Consider the following 15,353-nt stretch of genomic DNA (forward strand, 5'->3'; position numbering starts at 1 on the left):
CATGGCCTGTAACATCACAGGTGTCACTGCTCATGAAAGTACACTGTGATGTTTTCTCAGTGACAAAATGGCCTAGTGATATGCTTCCCAGAATGCAGTGTTTCAGTGATGGCGAGCACAGGTGGAAGAGGGCTGGACATGCAGCCTGCGAGCTGAGGAAACCCACAGCCCCCTCCATCACCAGAGCTCCAATGCCACCACTGTTAGAATGTAAATTAACCCCATGCAAAAATTCACATTCTTCCTTTACCCCCAAAGTCTCATTTAACCAGCTAACATTTTGTTGTGCCTTCTAAAGTGAGAACTCATATAGTCTTGATCTCCAGGGGAATAATACCAGGACAGCAGGGTTGCTGAGAAGGTGAGCCAGCTGAGTCCTAGCCCCAAGGGCAGCAGGCTGGCTTTGGTGAGGGGACTAGCTGACATCCAAAATAAAAACAAAAACACTGCCCCCAAGAGAGGTAATATGTGGATCCAGACATTTGAGATCTCTCTTGTGGGAAAATAGCTCTCTGTCCAAAGACACACTGTAGGTGAACAGAAGAAACCAACCAATGGAGAATTGAGCAGGCACTAGGCAGTGAATATAAAAGCCTGTCCTTCCTTCCTTCCTTCCTTCCTTTCTTCCTTCCTTCCTTCCTTCCTTCCCTCCCTCCCTCCCTCCCTCCCTCCCTCCCTTCCCTCCCTCCCTCCCTCCCTCCCTCCCTCCCTCCCTCCCTCCCTCCTTCCTTTATCTATTTATGTAATTATCTATTGGGGCAGACTGCATGTTCTCCTCTAATACCTAGAAAAAAGATTGGTGCTTAGCTAGCATGCAGCTCTTATCCCAACCACGGTCAACAGAACCGACTCCTGGTGCTCACACGCTTTCCTCCTTAGCAATGGTTCCCCGCTCCCTACCCCGGTACACTGGTGGCACTACCTGCTAGAGATTGGTTGGCTGCTTTCACGCTCCACTGTTCATCCTTATGATGCTGCCTCCTCCTGGAGCCCAAATACACCAGCAGCAGTCTGTCCCAGGTCACAAAGCAGGCCAGGCCAGTCCACAGACTCCAGGAGGCACACAGCTCAGGGTCCTACTACCCATTTCCTCTCCTCTACCAGGCTAAGGAGAAGAGCTCTGGGACCACACACATATAAGCCACATACCAGAGAGGATCACTGCCCATGAAGGCCTGTTACCTCCCATGAGGGCCTTCTGTGGGGGATACTCCGAGCCAGGGGCTCTGGGGCCCAGTGGGAAACTAGGCCAGAACATAAGGCCAGTGCATCTTGTTACTCTTCCCATCCCCATACACTCAGGGAAGACCAGGCTCACAGTGAGTAGTACTGGGCAAACAATTTGAGGCTTCAATGTAAAAAATCATAGATTCTAGGCCCCACTCAGACCTGCTTAAAGTAGGTACCTGGCTATAGTACCTAGGAATGTGTTATCTACACAATTCCAGGGGTGTCTGAGACACCCTAAAATCTCAGAACTACCAACTGGCATGCTGCTGCTGAAGCCCTCAAGCAGGTGGTGAGAATTGGGAGGGGGTGGATGGTTCAGCTGGGTTTAATCAGCACCTCAGGTCCTTTACTTCCTACTTATTTTAGCACCAAAGTTGGCCTGCAGATATAACTGCTTGTTCTAGGGAGCAGGACCAATCTACCCTGCATGGAAGTTTCACCGTCTTCCTGTCAGATGGTGCTTGGTTAGAACAGAGCCCTGCATACTGAAGAGGAAAGCAGCATATCGAAGGCGCTACTATAGCTTGTCAGTCACTCAGTCCACCTCCAGACTCCATCCCCGGATAGTTTAGAGTTGCATTTCAGCACCAGGACACTATTCCATGCCCATCCATGCTCCCCGAAACCTGTACAACTCCACTCCAATCCGTACTCCTCCACCACTCCACAGAATCTCACTCAGTTGGAGGTGTGATGAGGAGAAAACTAAAGGGAACAAATGCGAGTTGGGTAGGCACCACTAGGTTCCACGTGCTTTCATACACTCATAAACACTATGCTTTTGTTTTTTATCACTTGCCCACCCACATATCTAATAATTATGCATGCACGTACCTTTCTTCCCATTCACCCTTGTATGCATCTACCCATATACCCATTCATTACCCATCCATACACATATCCAAACATTTATCCACAAATATGTCCATGATTTCATCCATTCTGTCATTTACCTACCCATCTCAATCAATCATTCACAACCACTATGATAGATATAATTAGACGGAGTTGCCAGAAATTGACCCTGGGGTTTCCTCTCATCAATCTAGACAATAAGCTTTCTGGAAGAGACAGCACCCAGGTTCAGATTTCATCTCAGGAAGAGCTACTGCAATGTTCCAAAGACTCCCTGGGCCCTATATTCTGGGAACCCCAAATTCCTAGATGGCTTTAAGAAACAGCTGTGACCCTTGATGCAGACTACCTGGCACCAAGAAGTCTGTCTATTCCCACATGCACAGGCTGCTTTGCTTTCCTGGCATGAAAAGAGAGCATCACACAGAGGTGGGCCCTCCATTGTGGTGCAGATGCACACTGCACATCCTGGGTGTGACATACCACTCTGCTCCATGAGGCTGCGAGAAGGAGGAGAGATCAGCCCTCCCTTACTGAGCGCTGGCCTGTGTAAGCTGTCCCAATGAAGCCTGTTTTTTCTTCCAGGTTGAACTGGATCAAACCTTCACACAGACCATCCCAAATGTGTGTGTGTGTACTGTAGGATGCTATCATTCCTCTGGGGTGGGGGAAGGCTCTGCAACCGGCCTCAGTGGTTTGCTTCAGCAGGGCAGGCGCCGGGAACACACAGATAGTGGTGCCAGCACAGCAGGATGGGGTGCTGGGGGCAAGCACAGCTGGCTGTGGAAGAACAAAGTCGGGGTTTGAGTTGACTCCGCAAGGATGAGGAAGGTTGGAAAGTGGGGATCAGAGTGTGGCTTGCAGGCCAGACAGTCCAGGAGGAGAGAGACCGAAGGGGGAAGATAGAACCAAGGAGAAAGCTCAAGCAGCTGTAATGCAGTGTGTTGAGAACAGACCCATAGGGGCGGCAAGAGCAAGACAGGGGGTTTGTGGACACGCCTGAACACTGGGGGCCAGAGTGAGGGAAGGATCCATGCAGAAGCTACGGGCTGGGCTGAACAGGACATACTGGCGATGGCATACAGAGGTAGGGCTCAGTGCAGTGTCCAGCTGACAGGCAAGACTCAATGAGGCCTCCCAGGGAGGACACAGATGAGGGAGAGGAAGTGTGCAGGATGATCCAATGTGGTAAGGAAGATAGGAAAGCATGTGCACATTTTGGCAGACATGATTGGACCCTGCTTAAAGTCATAGAGTGTATAGATGGTCGAATTAACCTCGGTGACACTGAAGAGACCGAGGTCAGGAAGAAACAAGACAAATGAGAGGATGGGAACCCAGCCCAAAGGTCTGTTCTGCTCATGTTGCCTCCTAGGAACCACAGAAACTTTTCTTACTGGTCCCCATTCACTCTCCAAGAATGGGTTCAAAGCCCTCATGGTAAGCTGTCTAAATATCTGAGATAGACCTGAAACAGGCCCATAACTTTAATCCAGCCCTTGGGAGGCAAAGCAGGCAAATCTCTCAGTTCTTGGCCAGCCTGGTCTACATAAGGAATTTCAGGCCAGCCAGGGCTGCATAGTGAGGTAAACAGTGGCACGTGTTTGTTAGCCTACCATAATCTAACTGTGACCTCATTACAATAAAATGATAACAAAATGCTGAGTCCAGGAACTAATAAAAGGGGGTCTGGCAAGAATCCAGAGACACGGGACAGCTGCCTTTTAGTAACAAGCCTGGGACCCAGTCATGGCACAGCCTGTGAGATTGCGTGCTGGACAAACTTTGCAGCAGCTGGTTAATACCTTCAGAGCATACAGTGAACTGCCATAGAGACATCTAAGGGCCCACAGGGGATGAGCAGAAACCACGTTTGTCAAAGAGCATTCTTTCCAATGTTCAGGTGCCTCTGGGCCCTGAGTATACACACAAACCCTCCCAAGGCCTCAGTTCCTGCAGCAAAGGGCTGGGTGCGTCTGGATTCTGAGCAGCACATACCTTTCTGGGGATGTGGTATAAGCCTGACTGTGATCCTGGGATTTAAGAAATGTCAGAAGCCAACTGGAGCAGACTAACACCCCACTCGCACTGTTCTGGGTGGAGGAGGTATTGGCACTTGCAGCAGAGGCTAAGGCTGCTTCTCTGGAGTTCCTGGGGACTCTGTCTGTTCCTCTGACAGCGGTGGGTCCTCCTGCAGGGGTGCAGCATGATGGCTGCCTTTTCCTTATATTAATTTACAACCCAATATAATTTCCCTTCATCTGTTCATTGTCTCCTCACCGCCTTCTCTCTTTTGCTGTTTTCTAGCTGGTCTAGTGACAAATGGTGGCTCATGGTTGCACACAAGTCTGAGATATTCAGATGAACTGAGTGGAAAGGGCCATGGGTTCAGAAACACATTTTCCAAATACCTCATAGAACTTAACATGATATGTGTGGGATGTCTTCATTTTCTATACGCTGTTGTTCATTTATGTATGGCTTACCCATTCAACTACAAGGTAGGCTCCAAGGGACATAGTTGGTGATGTTTTGATAGTCATAACCAACCCTTTTGATTTCAGCTTGCGTCTTTAGACAAGTCACTCCACTTGTCTGAATCTGCTTTATCATATGTAAACTGAGAAGGAAATCCATATTTCTGCACTGAGCCCTGGGTATCCCAGGCTGTGGAAAGCACAGAAGCCAGCAGCAGTAAGATGCCTAAATGTTAGCAGGTTATGCTAGCTCAACACTGGTTTCTAAGGGTCCTGGCCCTGGGGAATGGAATACAGGGGGCCAGTCTTATGTAATCAGAAAGCAGGTACATACTGCTTTTATGGGCCAGTCTAGAAGACTTCTGTCAACTTAGTATGTTGGCGTCTGCCTGGGATGTAATCTGGAAGAGGGAACACCGCTCTACACCTTTTGTTATAACTTGGAACCCCACCTCTTGTCTCTCCAAAATCCAGCAGTGCACAAGGATGCCAATCTCAGGTCTGGTTAAGGCCAAGGTATGGAAGACATCTGCAGTTAGTGCAATTATTGTTCTTTGTGTGGGAGGGAACACATTCTTGAGCAGAAGCCACATCAGGGTAAGTCTTCTAGGATGGGAACAATCACAGAGGACTAGACAGGCCACTCATGTATGTGTTTGCTTATGCAACACACACATAGGCATGCGCGTGCGCGCGCACACACACACACACACACACACACACACACACACACACATACACACACACATGAAAGAGCTAGGATGTACTAAATGCCACCACCCAAAGTTAAGCACTCATACCAGAGAGCCTGTGGGTACCAATGTAAATTTATGTAAGTGTATTTGTCAAAGCTGCCAAGAAGTCTACCCCAAGCAGAATTGATGCACTCAGTTGCACAATTTCATCTGCATATCAGGTACACAGACAATGAGCACAATAACCCACTTCACACAACATGCCGCAGTCCAGATTGCTTCATAACACAAGCACCATTCACTTTGACCTTTAATTCGCACAGTATTCTGTCTGTTCTCCAGCCAAGGGACCAACAAGTGGAACGCCTTAGCTCCATGCTCTCTGGGTCTTCTCTCATACATTTCTTCCATGTCGCTGGATCTTTCCTGAGGTCTGCTCTACCTGAGTCTGCATGGATGCTTTCTCAGGACACTGATGAGCTTGTGGAATATATGAAGCCAGAAGAATTAAGGCCCACATACCTACTGTCTCTGCACAGCAGAGAAGATCTCCATCTGGGTGAGTATTTACTCCAGATAAAGAACTACACTGCAACTATTGCTGACACCCTGAGTCACTGTGCCCATTGGTAGATGAAGAGCCACCTCTAAGCATGGTTAGCAAAGACACTGCAGTAAAAACCCACAACTATTCCAGGGTCCCCTGATGTGCAGGAGGAAGCTTTCCTTCCATACCCAGAGCAAGCAATAAACAAAAGATGGAAAATGCACACGATGGAATATTATCTAGCTGTAAAAGGGAATGAAGGTTTCCTATATGCCACAGGGGTAATCATTCAGTGTGTAAGAAGCTAATCACAAGAGAGCAAAGATTGTGTGGTTCTACTTATACAAAACGCCCCCACCGGTGAATTCACAGACAGAGAGAACATGCCGAAGAACTGAGGGCTGGGAAAGAAGATGGGCCCACATTTAACAGGTGTAGTTTCAGCTTTTGGCAAGGATGATTCTTGGGGTGCACCTAACAACATGGAGTCAGACCCGGATCTGTGGTCAGAACAGCAAGTCTTATGTCTTTTTGTCACCATGAAAACGGAAAGAAGCATTCTTCAGGACACTGAGTGCTTCCCAGCTCTGGTCATCTAAAGTCACAGAGGTGGGTTCCTCAGCGGTGGATTAGGAGCCTGTCTGGATGTGGGTGGGGAGTCCACATTTCAAAGAATGAAAGTGGGAGAGTCTAGGGCAAGCCTCATTCAGGAGCCTCATTTAGAAAGTGTTCTCAGGACATTACTGTAAAGGGCAAAGGGAAAAGAAAACAAACAAACAAACAAACAAACACTTAATGCCCCCAAGAGTAAAAAGTAGACACAAAAAGAAAACTACTATATATTGAGGGCAAGAGGCAAGTGTATTTGGACTAGTTGAACATGCTAGTTCCACTGGCTTTAGAGTAGTTACATACACCCCACATCCTACATAGTGTATTTCTCTGTGCTTGCCTATCATACAAAGTTGAGTGATTACCACTTTCCTTCATGCACACCTCTTTCCCTACGGGCCAATCTTACGTCAGTGCCCAGGAATAGCACAGGGGCTCAAATCAGAGTGTGGGGCAGGAGACCTGCTCACCAACCCCCAGTCCCACCCTACCTTGGGCCTGCGGTCTCCTTGAGCACATGGTTTTCTAAGCGTAAACCCCTGCCAGGAGGTGGATTCCTCCAGTCCTGCTTAGTGTCCAGCATTTGAACCATTAACCTCTACACATTTAATTGGAGTGGCTCACTTATAGTTTCAGAGGTTCAGTGCATTATTATCATGACAGGGAACACGGAAACATGCAGGCAGACCTGGTGTTGGAGTAGCTGAGAGTCCTACATCTTGCAGACAACAAGAAGTCCACTGACATGGTATCCTGAGTACAGAAACCTCAAAGCCCGCCCCCACAACAACACACTTCCTCCAACAAGGCCACACCTCCTACTAGTGCCACTCCTTATGAGATTATTGGTGGGGGGGGCAATCACATTCAAATGACCAGGAATTAAAACAATGCCTTGCCTGGTCTACGGCTCTGACACCTTCAGTAGTGTCCCATGCCCTTCCAGTGATTCCAGTTTTCTGAGTGTGGCTCCAGGATTCATCACAATCAGGCCACATTCCTGACCATCACTCATTCCTCCAGCCAACCCAAAGCTCATGATCCCCAGACAAGACTGGCTAATTGTGAAAGGCTCCCTTTCTTTCTAAACCCCATCCCCTTTCACCACCTGCAGGCTCCTTCTCATCCTGAGGTCCAGCCCAATGGCCCCCTCCTGCCAAGTCGGGACTGCAGCACCCTTGCACACAGTGCCATCACAGCACACTTTTTGGTGCACGGGGTTTCTGTGCACAGCACATGGAATCAGCATCTTCAGGGCAGAAGCAGGTGTTCTTGTCACCCACGGCTCAGAGGTGACTTTACATGAAAGGCAAAGGCTCAGAGGAGACTGGTTCTGGATTCATATGTATCCGGAATCAAACCACAAGCTACATAAATCCTTTAAGGTCCAGCTTGTTTGCCAGTGACATGGGAATAATTATACATGCCCCTGGGTCACCTTGAGAATGAGAAATCAGAGCTGTCACTTGGAGTGGCAATCGCTGTCTTGAATACTTGTATTCATGGTAGCTGACACATAGGAAGTGTGCAACACACCTTTGTTGAGTGGACCCATCATTTCTGTTCTAATGGCTGAGTATCCTCCTTAGGGCCTCTGCTGAGGGCATCAATCAGCAACACTGCCCGATGCATCCATCTCTCCTCCTCCCTGCTCACATCAGCAGCCTTCTAAGTGGTGGCATGCTCCTGGTCCTCTTTTGTTTGTATTTATTTCAACAAAAACAAGAGGCACAAGGCCCCCCATCTGCTTTGTATTATCAAAACCACATGAAGATAATATAAAAACATCCCTCCCCCCTATTCTGTTTGCTAAGTTCTATTTATTCTGAACCCTGAAGTACATTGCTCTCCTCAGCCCGTTGATCCACAGGAATAGGTGCCATTCTGGTTTCACAGTCTCCTAACACACGGCTGTGTGCATTTTCCTGTATCTCCCAAAACCCATTGTCCCTTGGTATGAATGAGGGGACTGAGGAAGGTCTTCAAGGTGGAGGTCCCATGTCTTTGAGAGGTTTGATAAGCACATGATCATCACCACAGCGGGAACTCACTGGGCAGAACTTCAGCCCCCAGCCAGTATTTTCACACCCATTTGTTAGGTATGCTGAGTGTCACATGCGGAAAAGGAAGTGAGAACTTTTCTCCTCTTCCCTTTCCTCTTTACATCACATCACGGTCATGATATGATATCACTGTTATCCTGTCCATCTTCGCCTCCATCACTATCATCACCAGCACACTACTCCACGTGATCACTGCCGCCATCACTACCGTCTTCATCCCATCCTTGGCAGAAACTTCCTCCATCTCCACTACAATTAGCAATAGTGTGAGGCCAGACTCTTCAATCCTGTTCCTCACAGCAACACTGCACAGCACAGGGGGTGTAAACATCATCTCCATGACTATATAAGCAAGCTCTTCAAAGAGGGTTAGAGGCTCATTCACAACAGGACGTAGCTAGTGACAGGTAGAGCTGGCACATTTGATTTTCTTTCCTTTTGGGGGAGGTTAATAGAGAAAGCTGAACCCTAACATCTTTCTCCTCCACTACCCTAGGACTCTAGCACTTGTGTCAGAACGAGGATGTGTTCTGGGTTGGAATGGCTGGTTTCTATGTGACACTCAGCAATGTAAGCAAGCTTGTGACAGAGTCCCCTAGCCCAGGGCACTCAGTCCACTGATGATGTTTGGACATAGGACAGCAGAAGTCACCACAGCTGTTGTACAGAGCCCATGGTCTTTTCCACAGCTGGTCGAACCCACTATCCCGTGTGGCATACAGCTCTCTACAAACCAACCACTGGTCTCATTTCTCATGGGATTCTATTCCTCGTTACCACCCAGTATGGTATGTGACCCAATAGCAAATGTGGTAGGAAGGAACGTTTTCTGATTGACGCTATGGTGCTGGTCACACTCGTGTGTGTATGAAAAGTTGTGGGACACGACTGGGACCATGATGGGCACAGGGTGAGGGCAGGAGCAATGAGCCGAGGGTGACAAGAACACAGGGTGGAAAGACCTCAGGTCTAACAAAAGCTGCTACGTGGTGAGTGAGTTCTGGCTGATGCGGCTCTGGTTTTGGGGTGCTTCACCAAGACCCTGTCCTCACTGGAAGCTGTTCTAGACCTGTATTTTCCACCCCCATCCCACACAGTCCACTTCACATAAAAAATCCTGCTCAATCTCACACCAGAAAAAAAAGCAAAAGTGCATAAGCCTGGCAAGAGGAGAGTACCTCAGATCATGGTCTGACTAGACCTCCAGTGTGGCCCAGACTCCATCAGGTGCAGCCTGCAGGACTCCAAGCTCTGCCCTCACTACAGCACATGAGTGACAGTGGAGGCCATGCCACAGGAGAGCAGGTACTCCCACTACAGTCCTCCAGTCCGGCCGGCCGGCCACAGAGGCCCTCTGTTACTCCACCATCAGACACCCAGGATGAAGAATGCGGGGCACAGACCTGGCCTTCCCATGTCTTCTCTGAGTGTTTCCTTACCTTCAAAGGATGAAGGGACTTTTGAGCAAGGAATGTGCCATCATCTCACACTGAGTGTGGCACTTTTTAACAGAGGTCCCTAGTCCTGACTCACCGGGTTCCACTTCTCTTTCCTCCCCACCTGCTGTCCCTTGTCACCTTCCAGTGCCACAGCACCAGCTAAGAGGCTTACTTCCTACCTTCCTGCTCCCACTACGGCCGCAGGGACCCTGGCTTGTGAGCCTCCCACTACCCTAGTGCCAACTGAATTCACCCCCCTGGAAAGGACTGTTCTATCTTCTCCAGGCCTGGTGACTTCCTTCTCCTGTGTGCATGCTCACCTTTGGCCAGTCTGCCTGTCTGCTTATTTAGCATATTACTATCTGGCTCTACAGACTGTATGGCAAGCTTTCTGAGCATAGCTAGTGGTTCAAACCTGGCTTGCTCTAGGAACTGAGTGCTCTGGAGCTATGTCACAGCATATTCTGTCCCATTTTTCGTGCAGGGCCAGAAGCACACATGACTCCCCAACGTAAAGGATGGCGAGAGTCACCAAGGTTAATGTCCCAGCTTCCTCTTATGATTATGCTTTCCTGTCTCAAGCTATTTCACTTAGCACTTGGTGTGCAACTCCAGGCATAGGGAAAGATGGCTCCCTTCTTAAACAACCCTTCTCCACTCCCACCATGTGGCTTAACCAAGGAACCCCATCATTGTCAACATGGAGAACAAGGACTAGGGCTCCTCCACCCCAGAGGCATAGATGCAAAGGACTACACTTTAAGTACTGTATGTCCTCACTCACATGTGGAGATCAAGAGGGTTGATCCTGTAGAAGAGACCAGAATAATCACTAGAGACTGGGGGTAGAAGCACAGATTGTGGCCAACAGGTAATAATATAGGAACAACTAGTTCTGTTGTTCTACAGTACACCACAGTACCTGTGTTCTGTCACTGCACACTACAGTCACTGAAAGCACAGCACAGTAACCATGGTCCATAGCCATGGCCACTAAAGCACTGACTAGGAATCCTGACTCACCCACGCAAAAGCATTTGGGGAGGTAAAAGGGCTAGTTACACTTAGTTGGTCATTATGCCTTATAGACATGCTCACAATTCCCTTATTGCAGCCCATAAATATGCACACATATCACATATCAATTAGGAAATTAAAGAGTAGAAGATGCTACCTCTGCCCTGTGGCTTCATAGTCAGGAGAGGGCTGGGTAGCATGCATCATGCAGACAAATGATCATGCTGAGCCACGTGTGGACAATCCTCCAATGATCACTGCAGACACAAGAAGTACAGGACAGGAGAAAGGGTAGGTTTGCTAGGACTGCTGGCTGGGGTGTATGACGTTAAATAGCGGAGTCGTTGTCACATGAGAAAATACACAAGTAGGCAATGAGGTTCCCTAGGAGACACAAAAGGCAGAGCCTTTTTGCCTTAGTTTTCCCTCTAGAACAAAATGGTAGATGTATCTGGAGAAAAATATATGAGTGTGTGAAAATATCATAAAGATGATCATGACAGTGCTTACTGCAATGATATTTTGTACTTAATATAACCTAGAATGTGTGCTAAACAATGCCAGGTAAAAAGAGAAGGCTTACATCATAGCAGTTGACTGACAGCACAGATCCACATTTTATACTAAGCATAGTGCGGCTGGGTTTAAGACACACCACGGTGAAGGGCTCAGGCTATGACTTAGTGTGTTAGAGACTCTGTGTTCAAATCTCAGTGAGATGAGAGAGAGAAAAGGGAGAGAGAAAGAGAGAGGGAGAGAGAGAGAAGTGATTAAGTGATGGTGGTTTGGGACTGAAGAATAATAACTGTTTTAGGAAGATAATAGGTAACGCAATGTTTGGATGCCCTCGACTGAACAGGGAGACACCTACAGGGTCCCAGGAAAGGGATAGTGATGGTTGACTAGAGAAGCTGGGAGAGCAGGCATATTGTGCACAGCCCACAGGCCACAGAGGAGCCATGGCGAGATGGCTGCCTGGCTATCCCAAAGGCAATGTAATTTTAAAAGTGTTTCTTGTGAGCTATAAACAGTCATAATTCTGGCTTTCTGTTGGTGTCTCCTTTTCCCTATAAAAAATAGGCCTGTACATCTTACTGATTAGTCCAGTTATGGTGACATAAAACAGAAAGCAGAGAACCGTGGGGACATGCCCTAAAATGGGGTATCTAGAAAGGTGACTCATGATCTTGTCCTCCAGGGGCCTCAGCAGAGGGAGGTGAGCTGTGGGCTGTCTCCCCAGGTGAAGATAAAATCAGTGGAGGGAAATCTTAGGGCATGGAACCCCAGGGCCGTGGACTAGAGATCCCTGCAATCACCCTGACGGTTTGTAAGCCCTGTGTCACAGGGTCTTCATCGTAGAACAGCAGAATGGTCATCTCTGTTTGCTATGGCTTCCTTGGTCACTGTCACTGTGGGACGGTGGAGCACTGAGCCAAAATGGGGCTCGGCCATTCTGAACTCCTAGCTCCTGCTTCATGCTTCCTGCCACGTCCTGGCCCAATGCTTTACATATATCGTTACATGCATATCTTTGTCCCCTGGGAGGCACGTTGACAGTCACATTTTACAGGATCAGAAGCTGGGCCTGCTTGGCCCACAATCCTACACTGACCCTTGCAGCACGGCAGAACACATTGCATGGCTGGGTCCCATATGTCCTCTGACTGTTTCTCTCTCTGGAAGGTAACAGTGAAGCTATAACCGTAACAGCACTGTTCTCATAGTTAGAACCCTGGGTTCTAATTTTAGTCTCACCGATGTCGCCTGGTGACCTGGGAGAGGTCACCAGCCTCTGCAGATCTGATTTTTCTCATCCATGAAATGAAAAGGCTGGTTTATCCGCAGCGCCTAAGCTTGGCTCTCTCAGACACCTAGACATGCTCCGGGCCTCTATCCAAGATCTGTTGAGCCAGAGTCTTCAGGATTTGGCTATCAGAACTTCTGGCAGGCTCCCCAGCTTGAAGAATGTAAATAATCTCCATGGCTACTTTCAGTCACAGACTTTTCTTAGTCTCACAGGCATTCCCCACCGGTGGCCCTTTTGGCACCTGGGAGGGAGAGAGCTCTGCCAGCAATCAGCCTGGGTTCCATGTGTGGGTGTGAAGAAAGGGCTGCCCACAGAGTGGCAGTGTGGGGCTGGTGCACTGGGCAGACAGGATCCCTGTCAAGCAGCCTACAGGTAAGAGGCTCTGGCAGGCCAGCAGCCAGCAAGGGCAGCATGCTGACTGCACTCCATGCATGCATGTTGTGCCGTGAGGACCTCATGTTGAGGTCTGCGAGGAATGCACAGAAAGGTTTGTCTGTATTCCTGGGCACTGACACCCATTCAATGTGAACACTGCAGACCCAGGAACATACAAGTAGCAAGTATTGACCGAAGTGCAGACTGGGGCTGCTCAAATATAAGCAAACAGTGTTTACATATATGACAGTCCAGCACTGGTCCCACGCCTTTCTGGCTGCCCTGGACTGGACAAGGGATGAGCAAGTGGGGGTAGGCACTCCAGGTAAGCTAACTCATTTCTGATCCTTGGGTAAGACAGTTCACGTCTTTGTCTCCCAGTTAGGAATACTCTTTCCTGCTCACTCAGGATGAACAGCAGATCTAAGACCAGTTAGGAATACTACTGGTTACTGTCTGCATGTCTGTGCCTGCTCCCCCTTCCCCCCGTTAATATGCTGAAATCTGAAACACCAGGCTAATAGCACAGCTCACATCTCACATCTCCGTAGGAATGGCTCTGCTGCCCACTGCTGAGGATGAGGATGGGCTGGGGTGGGCAGTAAGTGCTACCTGACAATGAGTAAAGGGCTTGAGTTCTATCAAATGGCACCTACAACCTCCTATGTTTCTCAACTTGATACATGGAGCCAACCCCTGTAAATGGGGAGCACAGGATGATCCAGAATGTGGGTGCCACCTGGAGGCTGGCGTCCAGAATGTGGGTGCCGCTTGGAGGCTGGTGGGGGGACTTTTATGTGCTTGAGTATATTTCATCACTCTTAATCCTGCAAGGAGGGAAAGAGTATCTGTCTTCCAATGGGAGAGGAGGAAGCTGAAGCAGGCTTAGCTGCTCCACAGTAGAGAGGTTTATACCCAACTTCTCTGATTCCAAACTTTGTCTCCAAAGCACCCTGGTGGGTGCTGAGTGACTACAGGACCCAACTTAGCTCTAACAGCTGAACAGGCACAGTTCCTTCCTAGTCTCTTGCCACAGAATCCAGACCCCTGTAGGTTAGGATAGTGCCCCCCCCCCATCCCCAGAGTCTCAAGATGAAACTGTATCTAGAAACAGCCTCTGCAGATAGAACTGGACAGTGTGAGGTCACACCAGAGGAGGAGCCTGCGAAGCCACATGATGACAGAGGCAGAGCCTGGCAGGCAAAGGAATGCCAAGGTTTCTGGCCACAACCAAAGCTAAGGGAAAGCTCTGGACAGCTTCCCTCAAGAGCAGCCCTACCCACATCTTAATTCCAGACTCTGTCCTCCAGAGAGAAAAGAATACTTAGTCTTAAGCACACCTTTTTATGGTACTTTGTTACAGTACCCCTAAGAAACAAACATGAAGCCACTACCTGTGGAGCTCCAGTCCCTCTACAGTGTAGAGTCTATGCAGTCCACAGAGGAGGCGCCAGCATGGGAGAAACACTCCTCGTCTCCCACTTCACAGTTACCACCACTGCAGGCTCGGGGCATCTCTGATTTTAAGGAGATATCCATGTACTGCCACTTGGGGATACACTACTGGGACCCATGTTAGAGCACAGAGAGGCAGGCAGTGCATGTGAATGTACACACACACACACACACACACACACACACACACACACACACACGCACACACACACAGGGGCTGGAGGGCTGACCCCCAGGCTCCGGCTTCTGCTACAATGTGAGGAGTTGAGCTCCCCTCTGAAACAGTCTCGTGGCTGGATGGCTTACTACTCCTCATCTGTCCTACCAGATGCCCGTGGCACTAGGATGTTACCTCAGAGTCTCCAAGGAGGTGCATGCTTTTGGGAGCACAGCTCTCTGCCATTGTGGGGAGGGTAAAATCAATATCTCTAAAAACTAGAGCAAAACAAGGCCAGGGAGATGTTTCATGGTTAAAGGGCTTGCTATGCAAACATGAGGGCCTGGGTTCAGATCCTCAGAACCCACAGGAGGCTGGGCACAGCAGCACATGGAACTGCCTCACTCCTACCATGAGATGGCAGGCCAGGAGAGACAGCCCAGGAGCGCCCAGGCCAGAGAGGTTGATATACACAGTGATAGACAACAAGCAGCCCTGTCTGAAATAAGGTGGGAGCCAGGGACAGACATGAGAGGTTGTCCTTTGACCTCCATATGCAATGCCATGTCACACCAAGTGTCCCTTATACAGACAGACAGACAGACAGACAGGCAGGCAGACAGG

General features: G+C 49.0%; 1 protein-coding gene across 15 annotated transcripts in view; it reads right to left on the reverse strand.

The window, feature by feature from the left end:
• Positions 1 to 15,353, reverse strand: part of Cacna1c (calcium voltage-gated channel subunit alpha1 C) — a 614,413-nt gene that overhangs the window by 195,060 nt on the left and 404,000 nt on the right. The gene's annotated exons all lie outside the window — the stretch shown is intronic.

Source organism: Phodopus roborovskii, unplaced genomic scaffold, assembly GCF_943737965.1.
Source record: "Phodopus roborovskii unplaced genomic scaffold, PHOROB, whole genome shotgun sequence".
NCBI classification, from domain to species: Eukaryota; Metazoa; Chordata; class Mammalia; order Rodentia; family Cricetidae; genus Phodopus; species Phodopus roborovskii.